The sequence below is a fragment of the Acanthochromis polyacanthus genome, chromosome 2 (assembly GCF_021347895.1).
Source record: "Acanthochromis polyacanthus isolate Apoly-LR-REF ecotype Palm Island chromosome 2, KAUST_Apoly_ChrSc, whole genome shotgun sequence".
Taxonomy (NCBI): domain Eukaryota; kingdom Metazoa; phylum Chordata; class Actinopteri; family Pomacentridae; genus Acanthochromis; species Acanthochromis polyacanthus.
The window spans coordinates 47,913,409-47,932,795 of NC_067114.1; the positions used below are offsets into that span (position 1 = coordinate 47,913,409).

General features: G+C 42.6%; 1 long non-coding RNA gene and 1 other non-coding gene across 2 annotated transcripts; both read left to right on the plus strand.

Annotated features, from left to right (window-relative positions):
* Positions 1-2,965: 2,965 nt before the first annotated feature.
* LOC127537493 (uncharacterized) lies at positions 2,966-5,457 on the plus strand. Its single transcript, XR_007947165.1, has 2 exons — positions 2,966-4,359; positions 4,393-5,457. It is a non-coding gene; the product is annotated as an uncharacterized LOC127537493 (long non-coding RNA).
* Positions 5,458-14,550: 9,093 nt separating this feature from the next.
* On the plus strand, positions 14,551-14,622 carry trnad-guc (transfer RNA aspartic acid (anticodon GUC)). Its single transcript has one exon. It is a non-coding gene; the product is annotated as a tRNA-Asp (tRNA).
* The last annotated feature ends 4,765 nt before the right edge of the window (positions 14,623-19,387 follow it).

Here is a 19,387-nt window from a genome sequence, read left to right on the forward strand (position 1 = left end):
AACCTCCACCTACCAGCTAGTTAACTTCCATCTACCAGCTAGTTATCCTCCATCTACCAGCTAGTTATCCTCCATCTACCAGCTAGTTAACCTCCATCTACCAGCTAGTTAACCTCCACCTACCAGCTAGTTAACCTCATCTACCAGCTAGTTAACCTCCATCTACCAGCTAGTTAACCTCCATACCAGCTAGTTAACTTCCATCTACCAGCTAGTTAACTCCATCTACCAGCTAGTTATCTCCATCTACCAGCTAGTTAACTTCCATCTACCAGCTAGTTATCCTCCATCTACCAGCTAGTATTATATCTACCAGCTAGTTAACCTCCATCTACAGCTAGTTATCCTCCATCTACCAGTAGTTATCCTCCATCTACCAGTAGTTAACCTCCACTACCAGCTAGTTAACCTCCACCTCTGTTCAGATCCGTGGTGGTTCCTGTGGAGTCGGATCCAGACAGAGCCGAATTCAGACCCAGAGAAGGACGAGACGTCGGATCACTTCATCGCTCAAAAAGCTGAGACGCCAAAGAGCGACCAAAAATCAGGTGACAGTGTAGTAACACAACAACACAACACAATAATAACACAATAACACAATAATACAAAAAACAAAGACACACAGTAACACACAAACGATAATATAAAAACACAAAACATTAAGCTTCTTGAATCAGTATACAAAACTTCTTTAAAATTCATGATAAAAAACACGAATATATCATCACTGCAAAATTCTAAGTAAACATGGTATTTTTAAGCTTTGAAAATTGTATTAGATTTTCTAATTTATGTCTATTGTTTAGGATAATTCATGGCACTGTTGCCACGCTAAGACTTTCATCCTCTGTGTTTGAAGTTTCTTCTCGAGACACTCGGTCATCTCTTCGGGCGAGTGATTTATAAGAAATCGACTCCGCTTTTGGAAGATCAACATTTCATATTTTGCAATGATCTGGAACAAATTACCACGGAGCTTTGAATGTACACATTTCAGTGAGTTTTCACGCTTGCTGAACCGATGGTTGTCTTGGGTCAATCGTGTACCCATTAATGATGATTTTGAAAGTGCTTTGGTGTCGTATCTTTTGTAGAGACTATGAACTTTAATTTTAGTTTCTGTGTGTTTAATGTTGGAAATGTTTATTTGTATACTCATGTATGTTGATGTATGTCTTGCCTGCTCTGGGACTGCAGGTGGAAATAGCATTGTGCTATAACCTGGCATAATGCATCTCTCCTTCAGGGTTAATGTTTATTTGTGCATGTCCATGGATCAAATAAATGAAAGAAAGAAAGAACACACAATAATAAAAAACAACAACAGTACAACATAAACAACACGATAATACAATAACACACAATACAACGTAACACAACAAACAATAACAAACAATAAACAAAACAGTAACACAACAAACAGTAACAACATATTAATAAAATGTTACAGACAGTTGTGAGTTTTGTATCATAAACCTTTAAAGTTCCTGGTGGAACAACCAGTACTGCAGCTACGCATAAATGTTCTCCATCTGCTGCCCTATTGGTTCATATATTGTTAATTATTGATATTATTGATTATTGAACACATGCTCAGTACTCGTCTCCTCCTTCAGTTCCTGCAGCTCTGGACGGCACCCAGAGCCCTCCCCCTGGCCCTCCCCCAGGTGGAGAGACTCACTCGTGGAAAGGGGGTGGTTCTCCGCCCCTGTGTGTCTGTGGAGGCCACTAAGATCATCCAGTGGACCTCCAGCAGGCCTGGAACCAGAGATCTCCTCCCTGGAGAGCATTTCTCCCCCCCCCCCGCTGAGCCCGTCCACCCGGGTCAGCGCCCGTGGCTGGGTCCGCCGGCCCGCTCCTACACCGCCAGGCAGCGTGGCACCAAGCTCTGCTTCCATCGGGTCAGCTGTCTCGGGCTCTTCTGCTTCCCCGACGGGAAGAAGGAAGAGAGGAGAGGAGGAGGATGGGGGCGAGAGCTACAGCCTCTGATGTCATCTCTGAGGCCCCCTGGGTCGCTGCCGCCGGCCCACCAGGCCCTACCCTGCCTCGCCCAGAAGGAGGAATCCCTGGTACCTGAGAAGCTGGTGACGGCGCCCCACCTGGCAGCAGCGAGCCGCACAGCCGAGGCCCCACAGCTGTAAACATCAGCCAATCAGAGGTCTGACAACAGGAAGCTGCAGCTTCAGTACCCTGATTTTCACAATAAAGCCCCTGATGAGCTGGACGATTGACAAAGTTCCACCAAAACGCAACTTCCTGTGCTGCAGTTTAACTAAATGCTCAGAGCTGCAGGTTAATGATAAATAAAATCAGTTCTACAGTTTAATGCTGAGATCCAAACGACGAACATCTGAGAGCAGAAACAACAAGAAGAACAAAGATTCATTAGCTCTGATATCAGCAGTCAAGTGTTTTTAATGTTTATGCATTGAACTGGATTCATATTCAGTATGCAGCTATGGTTCCAGCTCAGTAGGGGGCGCTGTTGTGAAATAAGGGTCTAGTAAAGCAGCTTCTTGTCCAGCAGCTCCACCAATCAGCAGCTGCCTGAGGCCGTCCAATAGGAAACCAGCTCAGCATCTGTCCTTCTGAGTGTCTCCGCCCACATGATGACAGGTGATCACCTGATCGATGGCCCCGCCTCTCTGAAAAATGACTGCTAAGGGTCACCTCCTTCGTCCAATCACAGTTCAGATTGCAGGTCCAGACAGCAGAGTTCCTCTAGAACAATCTGAACCCAGAACCTGTAGCAGCTTTAAAAACATCCAGGAAGTTTAAAATCAAACTAAACATGGAGTCACTTCAGGAAGATCATCCACGTCTGAATGTCGTCACATTTCATCTGAATCACTGTTTTCTGTTCCCTCCTGTCCCTTTGGTGAACTGGAGACGTTAAAAACACACCTGACCCTCGTAGGAAGAGTTTAGAAACTAAACTAATCAGATCAGCTTTATTCAGCCAGTCTGTGTGCAAACAGAGAAGTGACTCCAGTGAGTCTGATCGCTGATCAGAAAAAATCAGAGAGGGTAAAGTTGAGGACAGAACATAAATGATAAATAAATATCCATAGATAGCAGCATTTACAGAGCGGGCGGATACTGAGCTAAACTAAAATATAAACTGAATCATTTCCTGCTGTCATCTTATATCGATCAAATCTACAATCAATACTGTAATCAGTTAAGAATGGATGGCGTTAATCTGCTGCAGGAGGCTCATGGGTGGTCTGAGAGGAAGATTATCTTCATTTTATCAGTTATTATAACTTCTCCAAACAGCAGAAACCACAGCGATCCATAGAACCATGAGTCAGTCCAGACTATAAGAAAATGTATTTTAGCTCATTCTAAATCACAGTATTTAAACTTAATAACCTCTAAATTTAAAGATGATGTTATTGAATCATTAGTTTTAAAACATTTAAATGTCCTTTAATGATGCTCTTACGAAGATATTCTGATTAATTTGTGCCAACAGCAGCTTCTATCCGTCTGATTGTGTGTAGCCTGGAAGCTGCAGACTGTAGTACATGTGAGCCAGCAGGTGGCGCTGCAGCACTGATCATACCAGGATGTAGAAGCTTCTCTGAGTATTTATTCTGTGTCCGATCCTCAGTGTGTTTTGCAAAGCTGCAGGCGTGTAAATCTCCGGAGTAGTTTATTTTAAATGACCAAAGTGTAAAAACGAGCCTGAGAACATTTCTACCGTCGAACTGCCTTCCTGTCGCTGTGTGTGTGTGTGTGTGTGTGTGTGTGTGTGTGTGTGTGTGTGTGTGTGTGTGTGTGTGTGTGTGTGTGTGTGTGTGTGTGTGTGTGTGTGTGTGTGTGTGTGTGTGTGTGTGTGTGTGTGTGTAGCTGGACAGCAGCTTTATTCCACCAGCACAACAACATGTTTGTGTGTCTTTAGGTTTCTGTCGTTTTGCCAAAGAATGTTTTTGCCTTAAAGTCTCTGCTGTTTTCAGTTGCTTCATCCTGCAGCTGGTCGGATTCTTTCAGCCTCCAAACACAAAACAGAAAACAGAAGCTGCTCCGAGCTCCTGCTGCAGCTCTTCACATGTTCACCTAGACATGAAGCTTCACCTTGGTGGGAGCCAAACTCAGCTTCACGTTCAACTGGATCACGATCATTTCACATAAAATCAAAGTTCCTCCAGAAGCTCCTCAGAACATCTGATTCTTCATTTTCAGTAACTTTATCAACGATCAGAGTTTTACCTTCATATTGGGAATATTTCCAGAGGTCCAAATCCTTGAAGTCCATAAAGGAGAACGTCCCCTGGAGAAAGTTCTAGAACCTGGAGAAAGTTCAAGAACTCTCTCCAAAAAAAAAAGTTCTAGAACTTTCTCCAGTTGTCGTAGGTCTACTCTAGAACTTTCTCCAGTTGTCGGTAGGTCTACTCTAGAACTTTCTCCAGTTGTCGGTAGGTCTACTCTAGAACTTTCTCCAGTTGTCGGTAGGTCTACTCTAGAACTTTCTCCAGCTGTTGGTAGGTCTACTCTAGAACTTTCTCCAGGGGACGTTCTCCTTTCCTGCTTCCAGTCTTTAAGTTTAGTCTCAGAACATTCCAGGTCCTTGAAGTCCATAGAGGAGGGTCCAGATTTATCACTTTTTAATGGACTTTTTCAGAACCTCATCAGTGCAGCAGATAGAACCATGACATTTAGGAGGAGAAACATCTGAGTTCTGGTAAAAACTGACCCCATATCAGTTTAAATCCATCCTGGTGTCTCAGTCTGAACACTGAATCTATGTTTTGCTCATTTTCCCTATAACCAGCTTTGAGAATCAATACTATGGGATGTATCGTAGTTTGAACAGCAGTTAAATGATGCAAAATGAACGAAAATAAAAATCAACTAAAATGTGACAAAAAACAACCAAAATTTGATACAAAATGACCAAAAATGATTTAAAACAACTCATGAAGATGCCAAACAACCAAAATGTTACACAAAATGACCAAAAATGATTCAGAATGACCACAAAATAATGTAAAACAACACAGTTTTATCCATCCAGGTGTCACAGTCTGAACACTGAATGTGCTTCTTTTTCTTTCTCTATAACCAGCTGTGATCATCAGTATTATGGGATGTATCCTCGTGTGAACAGCTTAGAGTCCTACAAACCATCATTGGTTCCCTGGATGTGTTTCTGGTTTAAAACCAGCCAGTAAATCCCTTAAACAGGAGAACATGTGAGTCGTTGCAGTATAGAAGTTCGTTATTGCTGCTGTCTGTCCTCAGAAAACTGCTGCTGCTGCTTGTAGAAATGATCATCTGTGGAGAAGCTTGAAGTTTCATCGTCTGTAAAACAACCTGGATAGCGTCCACTTCCTGTCTGTCTACCTGTGATTCAGGTCGTCTGTGGAAAATCGAATGTAACCTTTCTGTCTCTGTGCCAAAAGTCTGTTTGCTTTTAAGAGTCAATAAATGTGACATGTTTTTCTCAATGAACCGCTGCCTTTAGTGCTCCTTTACTGATCAACTCAAAGAGGTACTGAATCTACTGTACTTAACGACATATTATTATTATTACTATTATTGTTGTTATATTGTAATAATAATAAGAATTATTGGTATTATTTTGGTAATATTATTATTGGTATTATATCATTATTATTGGTATTAGTAGACGTAGTAATAATTTATTATCATTCAGAGTCGTATTATTATTTTTTTATTTTATGACGCCATTCAGTTAAATGGTTTTGGTCCACCGTGGTGTAATACTTGCCTGGGGACCAGACAGCCTTTATATTGTGTATTACAAATACACATCGGGAATACAGTCTGGCTAAGCTAGGCTAGTGTAATACCGCAGTGTGGCCGCAGGGAGTGCTGCTGTGCGGATTCGTCGCTGTACCGTTATTCGGGTAAAAAACGCCAACAGGTGAACAGGTTCACCAGTGAACAATAAGCACCGGGACACAAACTTCGAGGGAAACTAACCGAATAACCGGGATTCCGCCGGTGAAGGATTTTTCCAGACAGCGGTGAGTTCAGACATACTCCTCCCGGCTGCGGCTCCTTCTGCACGGCTGGAAGTCCGTCACCGTCCGCCTGGCATTAGCAGTTAGCTTAGCTGTTAGCACGGTGAGTCAGCAGAAACGGAGGAGCTGATGGCGGGAACACTTCGGTTAGTTCATGGCTGTGTTTGAAAGTTCAGCTACTACTAACCTCCTAGTTTACTGCTTAGTTAACCTGTGTGCTGGTGGTTGTAGTTAATTCGCTTGCTAGCATCTCCTGTTAGCTAACGGAAGCTTGTTGAATGGCGCTTTTGTTCGTGCCATTATTTTCAGTTTTAAACCTGGTTAGTCCGTAGTTAGCAGATTAACAGTTTGCTGAGGATTTAACCAGCAGGGTCAAAACTGAAGTTATTTTAATAAAAACTGTGTTTTTTTTGTTTCCACAAATAAAATGAAGATTTAACCTGAAACTGTTTAGACTGTAGACAATCTGGTTCAGATTAGATCAGTAGACCTTTTTCCGAAACGTCATCATCGAACGTCACCGCCGGTCACCACCCTCGCAACGCGATACCGCCATTTTAAGAGGGGTATGCTTTGCCTTGACGACCATTACTTTCCCACCTTTCCCACCCGATTTGAACGACCAAAAGCAGATATGCCCAAAACCTGCTCTGTTTTTGGCTGTAGTTCTCAGTCATGGAGCAACAAGAACATTTCCTTTTACAGGATTCCGACTTTAAAGGGCCAGAAAAGGACTTTATGGCTCAAAGCATTGAGGCGGATTAACAATGATGGAACCACATGGAGCCCACAGTCAAAATGGTCCTATGTTTGCAGTCAGCATTTGGTCAATGGTATGTTGTGTTTCATGAAATTATTACCCCTTAACTGATTTTCTGAAATTATTAATTAATAAGCTTAACCCGTTGCGCTTCAGTTGCGCTTCAGTGTCCCGCCCGCGGTACACTTTGAGATCTGCATAAGCAATTTGCTAAATGTCTGAAACTGTAAACACGATTATACAAACACTATACGCCAATGGAAAGCTTAGATTCTCATGAATCCGCCGATATAAACCACTTTCAGATGTGATTACCACAGCGGGTTATATAAACACATTTGTCCGACAAACAACGAATATTCATCCATCTGTTCTCCATTCATGGCTTCAACATACACAGCGCGACTCCATTTCCGGGTTTATGTATCACACAGATGAAAATATTCCACAAAAAACGGCCATAATCCAACCTTGGACATCCAGACGAAACAAGCCAGTAAACTATTTTGTCCAAAACATGTCCTGAAGTCGGTATACAAATCCACGATAGGTCGTTTCAATACTGAAAACAAGTCTCCCTTCTCTCCTCCCTTTCGTTCTGCTAACTACTATGTTGTAATCAGCAGCATTGTCCTCATTATTGTTTAGCACCTCATACCTTGGCCTGGGTGGTAGAGCTCCATTTACAGGTATCTGACTCTTAGTTTTGATAATGCACATCTAACTAATATACATACACTACTTCCACTTGAATTAAAAGGTGTAATGGCTCACCCCGTTAGCTTAACATTAGCCTTAGCATAGCGGAGCTGGTGTAGCCGTATTTACAAGGCATTTATCATTCTGACATTGACCTGTATGCCACAAAACTATAAATATAAGCATACCTCAAAGAAAACGTATGAGTCCAGGCTTTTATAAGTCTTCATCTTCTCCATTGTGTGGATGCTGGGCTGTTGATAAGGTACTCGTAAATGGCGTGCAATGAAGATCTGGACACGTAGTAGGGTCGTTTTTCCCATGAAACCAGAGGAATTTGGTACGGACATGACTGCAAACCAACCAGTTCTATTTTTTCTTGATACCGTGCTTGGCTTTTGGCTCAAGATTTCCGAAATAATCAGCAACGTTTTTCTCCGGGTCAAAACCGCGTGGTTTCGGCGGTCAAATCACGGTTGCAGGACTTTGTTGCCCCCTCTTTTAATGGCGGCGTGCGTTGCTAAGGAAGGTAGATCACGTGTCCCCGACTCTGACGTCACTGCGAAAAGGTCTATCTGGGAGCGGCAGATCTGATCTGGTCCTGGATGGCTAAAAATACTGAGCTGCTCGTTATTGTGTCTTCTGAAATAGAAAAGGCTAAATGAATATAAAATTCAGTTGAAGTTCAGTATCAGTAGCTTCTGTGGGTTAGTCCTAGTTCATAGTCAGTGGGTTTGAAATCCCTGGTCTGATGTGGTCTGGGTGTGCCCTGTGTGTCGTCTCTGACAGAAAAAGCTTTCAGGATCTAAAATTCAGTTTTTCCAGCGGTCCCTGTAGGTAATCTGGAATAATCTGGTTTTAACTGGAGTGCATAAGGGTTTTTATCCAGACCTGATCTAATGAGCTCTGGATGGAAAAAAATCTGAAATATTTCCCCATGTTGTTTTTTCTCAAACAGGGAAAAGGTTTTAACAATTTAAATATTGTTTTAACAGACTGTATGTTTCTCTGGGATAGTCTGAGTACAGCAGCTGTTTAACTTTGGATAACTGACTGGTTTCTACTTGTAGTTTCTATTTCTTCTGTCCTGAAAGGAATGGAGGATCTTTATTCAGTTTAGGATCTGATTATCAGAGGAATCATACAGATTTTATTATTAAGGGTGCTCTACTACTGATAGGAATGTAAACTTTAGTCTGAATAGCAGTTTTCTGACAGGTGACAGGTTTTATATGTAGACACCATTGGAAAGACTAATTCTGATCACAGCTTTAGTTGAATCTGTTGGAGGAAGTTTGATTCAGGTTGGTCAGACTGTCTGCTGCTGGTCCACTACATTTATATTTTCTCTGCCAGGGGTAAGTATGGAGTTATGTGACGATCTCTGCCTGTCTGCCTGTTTGTCTGTCAGTCAGCAACATTCTCATAAACAGACAACAGATTTGGATAAATTTCCAGTGAAGGTCAGAAATGACACAAGGACCAAGTGATAGATTTTATCAGTGATGCAGCTTATAGTCTGGATCCATGGATTTGTTAAAGATTTCTGTATCATTGCCAGATAGCAGCATGGCATCACTGTAACCATGACAACCAGTGAACACGATCAGCTGATTGTGATCCTACTACAAATCACCTCTGAGGACTTATCAGGACTTATCTATCAGAATGATCCAAGGAACAACTGATTAAACTGTGGGGATGTTTCTGAGCCACAACTATTCCTGCCGCCTGCTACATTTTAGGTCACATGATCCGGTATCTGTACATAACATATACATGCAGAACACCGCTAGTGCTCAGAGCAACATCTTCACACAGAGTTTGGCTGATTTTTTTAGATTTAAACCTGAGATCAGTTCATCAGAACAGTTTTGTCATCTCAGTTTGCTGGACTTACATCCAGCCACAGAGATAAACATAAGAACTAATCAGCCAGGAATCATGTGAGGTTTGAAATCATCACTTTTTTTCTGCTTTCCAGGACAGTAAAGACTGTTTTTACCGTCTGATTGAACAGATATTCAGTTTGTTGCATGATTCAGTAGCTGGAAGTGTTTGTACAGTAGAGCTACAGCATTACCTGATTAGTTACCAACAGTTAAAGTCCTCTCCAGCTGTTTTGATTGATTACATTCAAGGTTAAGATTTTTATTGTCACATACTAAAAATACATAAACAATTACTGGCAGTGAATTGCTTGCATCTCTCATTCCCAATAACAGTGCAAAAAGAACACACAACAATCAAGATGACAGAATAGTATAAATGTGCAAAATGACGGGTTGTGCAAAATGTTCAGGTTATTTGAAATTTAAAAGTCTTATGGCCTGGGGGATGAAACTGTCTCTGAGCCTGCTGGTGTGGGCACCGATGCTGCGGTACCGACAGCCAGAAGGCAGCAGGCAGAACAGTTTGTGGCTGGGGTGGTGAGAGTCCCTAATGATCCTGTTGGCCTTCTTCCTACACTGCTGGGTGTAGAGCTCCTCCATGGATGGCAGCATTGTCCTGGTGCTGTGCAGTCTTCACCTCCCTCTGTAGAGCCTTACGGTTGAGGGCGGTGCAACCGCCGTACCAGGAGATAATGCAGCTGGACAGGATACTTTCTATGGTGCACCTGTAGAAGCTGCAGAGGATTCTGGAGTCCATGTTGAGCCTCCGCAGCCTGCGGAGGAAGAAGAGCCGCTGTCTTGCTGACTTCGTGATGAAGTCAGTGTGGTGTGACCAGGTCAGGTCCTCACTGATGTGAACCCTGAGGAACCTGAAGCTACTGACTCTCTCCACCGTCGTCCCGTTGATGGGAGGGGGGCGTGTTCATCCCTCTTTCTCCTGTAGTCACTATCAGCTCCTTAGTTTTGCTGACATTCAGACGGGGTTGTTGCCTGACACCAAGATGTCAGGGCTCTGACCTCCTCTCTGTATGCCGTCTCATGCCGCTGTGATCAGGCTGATGACCGTATATCATCAGCAAATTTAGTGATGGTGTTGGAGCTGTGGGTGGCCACGCAGTCATGCGTGAACAGGAAGTACCGGAGAGGACTGAGCACACAGCCCTGGGAGCGCCCGTGTTGAGAGTCAGGTGGAGGATGTGGTTCTGCCGATCCGCACAACCTGGGGCCTACCCGTCAGGAATTTCGGATCCAGTCCACAGAGGCTGTTGTTTGAGACAAGATCACTGAGTTTGGTGACAGCTTCGAGGGAACAATGGGTGTTGAATGCTGAACTGTAATCGATGAACAGCATCCTCACATATGTGTCCCTCTGCTTCAGGTGGGAGAGGGCAGTGTGGAGGGTGAGGGAGATGGCATCTTCAGTCGACCGGTTTGGCCTGTAGGCGAACTGAAGCGGGTCAAGTGAGACGGGGAGGGAGGAGGTGATAAATGTTTTGACTAACTGCTCAAACACTTCATGATGGTGGAGGTGAGTGCTACTGGGCAGTAGTCATTCAGGCAGAGGTTTTGGATTTTTTTGGTACAGGGACAATGATGGTCTTCTTGACACGTGGGACGACAGACTGGAGCAGTGACACGTTGAAAATGTCTACAAAGACATCTGCCAGCTGATCGGCACACACCTTGAGGGCACGGCCAGGGATGCCGTCCGGTCCGGGAGCCTTACGTATGTTGATCCCTTTGAATGATTTACACTCGTCTGCCTGGGATATCACGAGTGGGCACCCGTCCTCCTGGGTCCTCTGCACCTCCACAGCCGGGGAGTTGCTCTCAAAGCGGGCATAAGAGGTGTTCAGTTCATCTGGGAGAGATGCAGACACCATCTCAGTATTACTGCTGCTCCTCTTTTGTAATCTGTCAGTGTTTTTAGACCAGCCCACATATTCCTAATGTTGGAACCTCTGACGTGAGACTCCACTTTGTCCCTGTACTGTCTCTTAGCACTGTTAATAGCCCTTCGGAGTGCATACCTGGACTTCCTGTACTCCTCCAAATCACCAGAACTGTAGGCGTCGGTCCGTGCTTTAAGTTTTGCACGGACTTCACCGTTAACCCACGGCTTCTGATTCAGGAATGTCTATACAGTGATCCTCGGTACGACATCATCAATACATTTCTCTATGTAGCTGATGACTGTGTCTGTGTATGTGTCCATGTTGTCATCTTTAAACACAGACCACTCCGTAGTGCTGAAGCAGTCGCGAAGAGCCGCGTCTGATTGGTCGGACCACTGCTGAATGGTCCACGTTATCGGTGGGTCACGTTTCAGTTTCTGCCTATAGGAAGGCAGCAGCAGGACTGAGACGTGATCTGATTTGCCGAATGGAGGGCGGGGGAGGGCCTTGTAACCATCCGGAAAGGAGAGTAAACATGATCAAGTGTGTTCGCTCTGTGGTTAGGACAGCCGATGTGCTGGTAGTATCTCGGCAGGACTTTCCTCAGGTTGGCGTTGTTAAAATCCCCGGCCACGATGAACGCAGCCTCAGGGTGTGAGGTCTCTGTCCTGTCGATAACTCCGTACAGCTCGTCCATGGCCCGGTTTGTGTCGGCCTGTGGCGGGACGTACGCCGCCGTCATGACGACCGATGTAAACTCTCTGGGTAGATAATAAGGCCGGCATCTGATCATGAGGTGCTCCAGGTCCGGAGAACAGCCCATAGAAATAATATCCACATCTGAGCACCACTGGTTGTTTACCATGAAGCAGACACCTCCTCCCCTACTTTTCCCCGATGTTATTGTCCGGTCCTGGCGGTAGATGGAGAGTCCTTCGGGAACAATGGCGGAGTCCACAATCGAGGGGACAAGCCAAGTCTCCGTGAAAACCATCACATTACAATTCTTAATTTCACGTTGAAAAGCTGTCCTGCACCGAAGTTCATCCAGCTTATTGTCCAGAGACTGACCGTTTGCCAGAAGAATACTCGGTAGAGGAAGCCGGTTACCACGTTTCCTCAGCCGGACAGGACTCCGGCCCGCAACCCTCATCTCCTTTGTGTCCCTTGTCGCCCAGGTGGAGCTGCAACAGGTAAGTGCAGCCATGGGAGTTCGCCGTTGTACGCTGGCGGTGAAAAGTTGTTTCCTGCCAAGGACCTGATACGTAAAAGTTGATCTCTATCATATTGTATGATAGGGCACGCTTGGGCTGAACAGGTGGGCATAGTGCAGAAAATAAATAATAAGACAGCTAAAAAATTGAAAAAAGAGTAGAGTTAGTGGGACCTCGAGACAAAGCAGCCATCCTCGGCGCCATCTTGTGTTTGTTATCTTTAATTATTAATGATTAATGAGTTTCACTTATATTCGAAGAAAAACAGTCTGAATTCTGTGACTGCAGCTTCTTCAGTGTGAATATTTTCTGGTTTCTTTCTTCCTCTATGACAGTAAACTGAAGATCTTTAAACTCTTAGAAGCTCTGATCCACATTTTTCACCTTTCATTGATGTTCTACAGCCCAAACAGCTGATGGATTAATCTGTTAAATAATCAACAGTGAACATACTGATTAGTAAATGATTAGTTACTGCCTCCAGAGACGTGTTTTCTTCTCAGACCTGCTGACCGGACAGACAGCTGGAAGTTCAGACTGTGTTCGTTGTGAAAGTGAATGTTTTTAGAAGCGTCTCTGTACAGGATTTTATGTTGTAGAAACATTCCTTTCACTTTGTGACCTTAAAGTTAAGATAATAAAGACAGAATGGCGTAATATTTCCCATTTACGGTCAGAGTGAGTCAGTGGAGGAGGATTCCTCCGTCATGCAGTCACTGATCCCCTCAGGAATCATTCTGTTCTAATCATCCTACCTGTTATCTCCTCACCTGTCCTCAGTGAGTGTTTGTGTCCTGGAGCTGTACTTCAATCTGCTGCAGTAAACTGTGGTTGTGTTTGTGTTGTCGTACAGTTAGCCTGCGGTTACATGTTGTGTAACGGAGCTCTGTAGCAGCTTGTTCTGGATCGTATGCAGCTATAGGAAGGGATGGACAGACTGGAATTACTGGGAGCAGCCTGGTCTATTCAGCTGAAAGTTCACTTTGTAAGATCAGACACTGGTTTAAAGAACCTACAGGATGTAAATACTCTGATCAGAGATTAATCAGTTAGTTCATCAGCTGTTTAGTAACTTTTTCAGGACAAAGTGCTTTATGATGAAGCAGATGTCAGATTAGACGGATAATAAAAACTAATGCAAACAGATAAGATCCCATGCCATATAACCAGAAAAACCTTTAGACATTTTAATATATATTTGTATTTAAACACCAGCTGTTGTGTCTGAATATCCTCTAGTAAAAGATTTTGATTGTCATTATGAGAACATGAAGTCAATATTTGTGACCCTACGGTGTTATTTAAGGTGTGATTTTAACTAAATAATTAGCATATTAGGGATTAACACCCTATAATATGCTACTTTACATACTGAGGCTACAGTGTTATTGTACAGTGAGAATAATCTGATAAATATAATATTACAGCCTACACTATATTACATGAATAAATGAATAATAATCATTTAACAGTGTTGAACTAAAACCAAACCTGTTTTGAGTCCTGGTGGATCTGCTGCTTTCCTTTGACTGTAAAGTGAAACTCTTTGTTGTGTTGATTGGACAATAGAAGACATGTGGAGCAAATAACTGGTATTATTGTTTATATAAACTTAATAATATATTAGTAGACAGACGGCTGCAGTCGTGAGACGTTGAACTGTAGGAGTCTAGAGCCAGAACTAGACCAGATTTCTAAAGGTCCAGCAGGGGCAGTGTGACTGTCAGGATGTCCTCCTCAGATCTAATGTCCTCTGTACTGGACGTCTGTCTCCTTAGAGCTCCATAGAGGACATCCCAGCATTTACTGGGTGGATGAGGAGAACTTTATCTTCATGCTGCCTCCTGACTGCTGACGCTTTCATGTTCATGTTCACTTTTATTTAGTTTCTTCACCAGAAACCCAAAGCTCCCTGTGCATAAGTGTATGTAATTTAGAAGCATTTAGATTTATTTAAACAGTTGTGGACTGGTTGATGCTATTTTTGAGTCATTTCAAGTGACTTCATGTAATTTCAGATGGTTTCGAGTCATTTTTGACCATTTTGTCATGGATTTTGCACAAGTTTTAGGTCATTTTGTACAATTTTTGAGCAGTTCCTCGTTAGTATAGTGGACAGTATCTCCGCCTGTCACGCGGAAGACCGGGGTTCGATTCCCCGACGGGGAGTAAAAATATTTTCCGTTTTTTCCTGAATTTCCCCTCTGGGGATCAATAAAGAATACTTAATTGATTATCTTATCTTAATTGTGGACAATTTTGAGTCATTAGCGACAAATTTGAACAATACTGGCCAGATTTTGAGTAATTTTGGACAAATTTCTATAAAAATAGACAAATTCCATGTCCTTTTGAACCAACTTTTTGTTGTTGTTGCTTCTGCTGCTGCTGTTGTTTTTTGTTGTTGTTGCTGTTTGTTGTTGCTGTTTTTGTTGCTGTTGTTGTTGTAGCTTCTGCTGCTGCTGTTTGTTGTTTTTTGTTGTTGTTGTTGTTGTTGTTGTTGCTTCTGCTGCTGCTGTTGTTTTTTGTTGTTGTTGCTGTTGTTGTTGTTGTTGTTGCTGTTGTTGCTGCTGTTGTTGTTGTAGCTTCTGCTGCTGCTGTTGTTTTTGTTGTTGTTGCTGTTGTTGTTGTTGTTGCTGTTTTTGTTGCTGTTGTTGTTGTAGCTTCTGCTGCTGCTGTTGTTTTTTGTTGTTGTTGCTGTTGTTGTTGTTGTTGCTGTTGTTGTTGTTGCTGTTGTTGCTGCTGTTGTTGTTGTTGCTTCTGCTGCTGCTGTTGTTTTTTGTTGTTGCTGTTGTTGCTGTTTTTGTTGCTGTTGTTGTTGTAGCTTCTGCTGCTGCTGTTGTTTTTTGTTGTTGTTGCTGTTGTTGTTGTTGTTGTTGCTGTTTTTGTTGCTGTTGTTGTTGTTGCTGTTGTTGCTGCTGTTGTTGTTGTTGCTTCTGCTGCTGCTGTTGTTTTTTGTTGTTGTTGCTGTTGTTGTTGCTGTTTTTGTTGCTGTTGTTGTTGTAGCTTCTGCTGCTGCTGTTGTTGTTTTTGTTGTTGTTGTTGTTGTTGTTGAGCCTGTAGGAGTCCAGGGGGGTATTCCACGAAGCTGGCTTAGGTCTAAGCCTGGCTGAGCCTCGTTTGTGGAACTACTTGCAGCTGAGATTAAAGTTGCCGCTTATTCAAGCCACGCTTACCGGCGTAAGCCCAGCCTGTTTTAGCCAGCTTCGTGGAATACCCCCCTAGAGGAAGCATCTGAGATGTTTTAGGCCGTATGTTTTTAGAGTCCAGCTGCCTCCTGCTGGTTGTGTCGTCCTGTGGGATTTAGTCGACAACAGTGAGGGTCAGAGCGGCTAAATGTGGGATGGACGCTGCTGTGGGAATGTTTCTGACTCACTGAAGCCCAGACTAATGAGAACATTTACACCCTATGAATATTACTCAGCAGGCCGACCGGTTCCCTGCAGAGTTGGAGGTTTTTAGGAACCATTTCAGAGTCGGTCTGCAAACAAACTGTTTATCACGAGGATGAGCAGAATGTAAGCAGAGAACAGGTCCTGATGTTCACGTCTGTCAGAGACACATTTATAAAGTTCAATCAACCGTCTGAAGTCCTCTGAGGAACCAGAACATCAAGCAGGAGGAGAGAGAACTGAGATGTCTTCTGGTAGTTAGAATGATGGAAACCAGAACAGAGTAGAATCTCTTTGGTTATTTATGTCATAAAATATAAAACCAGGAACCATCACGTCTCCTCAGATGTTAAACTCTGAACTAATGTTGTCTCCTCATTCTTCTCTGCTGGAGGTTCTAGAAGATGTTTCTAGAAATGTCCTCCGGAATGTCCGGCTGGTTTCTCCTCCCATCTCCTCACCTTGTAGATGTTTTGTGTCTCGCTTTTGTTTTTTTGTCTCGTTTGCGTCATTTGTGGTTTAGTTTGGTCATTTGAGGTCTTGCTTTTGATGTTTTATGTCCAGTTTGTGTCCTGTTTTTGTCACTTTGTGTCTCTTTTTTGTGATTTTGTGTCCTGTTTTTGTCATTCTGCATCTCTTTTACGTTTTTGTGTGTCATTTTTGTCAGTAGTAGATGATGTGATTCCAGATTCAGGCTCTTCACCACTGAAGCCTGTTTCTTCTCAGTGTGTCATGGAGGAGACTTGTAAACACAGCAGATGGTTTATGGTCTCCTCTGAAACCTTGTGCTGTGTCCCACAGCTGGACAGCGATGGTGTTTGTCCTGTGTCTGTGTTCAGGAATGCAGCAGTAAAATGCAGCATCACAGTCCTGCAGCTCTGTCAGACCACGATGAAGACCTCAGCAGCCGTCATGGTTCATCTCTCTGTGGAATGGAAGCTCCACCTGTCCTGGGTCTGGGAGCGTGACACATCTGTTCCTCAGCAGCTGTTCTCAGATCTGCTCTAAGCTCTCAGCTGTTTATCCAGTGAATCAGTGAAAGCACATAGCGACACCTCAGCAGTCTGCAGGGCTTTATCTGCTGCCTCAGAACCCACAAGGGCTCTGAACACTCATTTTTGACAAATATCCACAAACATGGACAAATTTAACTCAGTTTGGACTCATTTGGGCAAATTTTGAGACATTTTTGATCAATTACAAGTAATTTTATTCAGATTTGTCGTCATTTTTGACCATTTTAACTTTTTTGGGTGAATTTTAAGTAAATTTGAACATTTGAGAATTTTTTTTCATTTTGCACAAGTTTTGGGTCATTTCAAACAAGTCTGGAGTCACTTTGGACAGATTTTGAAAAATTGTGAACATGTTTTGTCTTTTTGGGCAAATTTCAAAAGATTCTGGACATTTTACACATTATTTTAACTTATTCCAGTTCACGTTTAGACAATTTAAAGTAATTTTTGACAAATATCCACAAATTTAATTCAGATTGGATTCATGTAAGTCAGTTTGGATGCATTTCTAATAATTTTGTGCACATTTTTAGTCATTTTTTGGCCATTTTAACTCTTTTCAGATGAAATAATATTTTGTCTAAAGGTAGTTTAGAATCAGATGAAACCAAAAAGAATTCATGTTAGTATCTCCTTTTAACCCTCGTGTCGTCCTGCGAGTCAAAACTGACCCGTTTTAAAGTCTGAAAATATGAAAAGAAAAATCTGTTTTCACAGTGAAACTTCTGATGTCCACTTTTTCAACTTTTTTGGGAATAGAAATCTTTAAACATTTTTTGGTGGAAAAAATGTTAAAAATGTTTCTCAAGAACATTCACAAAAAAACAACCAAAATCCAGAGAATTTCACTGGATTTTGGTTGATTTTTATGTGAATGTTCTAAAAGAAAATATTAGAAATTATATATATATATGTATATGCAATCACTTAGATATTTAAGATTTTTTGGAAGATTTTTACTCATTTTTAAAAATATTTACACAAATTTTCTTGCCAAATTTGGGGGATTTTTTAAAATAAACCTTTTAAGGAATTATTGGAAAAGCAGACGTTGATTTTTTGAAGAAAAACTGTTAAGTGAGAAAGTCCTCAGCATGTACTGAACTGGACATTGCTTGCAAATGTTCTTTTGCACTGGAAATTAAACTCAAGATGTGAAAAGTAATGTGTAATGCAATTTTCATTCTGTTAGAGTATATATTGTAAAACTGGTATTGAAAAAAGTATCGTTTAGGAACCGGTATCGCAGTGAAGGTATCGGTACCGGTATTGAAACTTTTAGATTGATACCCAGCCCTAGTTATGACAGCGTAACGGGCCGTTATGACAGCGTAACGGGCCGTTATGACAGCGTAACGGGCCGTTATGACAGCGTAACGGGCCGTTATGACAGCGTAACGGGCCGTTATGACAGCGTAACGGGCCCGTTATGACAGCGTAACGGGCCGCTGGTCAGAACGCTGTAAATAATGATCTGACTTTAGTTTTTTAACAGTAAATTCTAGTTTTCTGTCTTCTATCAGTGTTATCTCAGTCTCACTTTAAAGATGAATAAAAGCTAAAAGGCTGTCGTTATCTCAGCCTGAAGTCTCGGTGCTTCTCTCACCTCCAGATGATTCTCCTGTTGGTTCTGCAGGTCTGGACCTGAAGCAGCGAGCAGAGGAACTCGGCCTGTCCTCAGCAGGGTAAGATGGATGTTTACCTCGTCTCTGTGTTTGTGCTCAGCGCTCGGTTGGATGGATGGGAGTGTTTGTGTAGCCGACGGCCTCACCTGGCCTGTGGGTGTAAATCAGACTGATTGTTGGTTGTGTCAGGCAGCGTCCAGCCGTAAACAGCAGACTGGAACCAGGCGTGTAATGAGCAGGATACGCCCTCAGACGGCTGCTTCTACCTTTCAGAGCCTTCAAAGGGTCCAGCAGGAAGTATGGTCCCAAATAGAAACCCCAGATTCAAACAGTGCAGCTAGAAAATCACACAGATTGCAGTTCAGGATGAAAGGTCATCATTTTAGTTACTGGAAGCAGACTGAACCTCAGAGGCTGTTGATGGTGCTGGTTTGGATTCTGTAAACTTGGAGTCCCTTCAGGGATGAAAGCCTCGTTTACTGCAGCAGATGTTAAAAGATGTAACCTGGATAATAGAATAAAATAATGAAACGCAGCAATAATAACTGCATTTAAGCTTTGAAAACAAATGAATCCAAACAAGAACAGCTGGAGGTGAAATCAGCATAAATGAACCTGAACTATCCTAAAAGATTAAAGTGTTTTTCTGCAGCTAATTCCACCTTAAAACTAGATCTTCAGTAAAAGCAGTGTGGTTTAATCATGTGAGAGTATTTCATCATGAACGCTGTGGTTCCACTGACAGGAGCCTGTTCATCATTTATTAGTCACTGCTTCTACATCTCACTGGGTTTAGACTGTTTCTGTGCTTTTACTCATCAACCACACCTGGAATGATTCCTGGTGAGGAGAAGCTCCGTCTCCTTTTAATCCCTACACAGTAGTTATAATATAATATAAT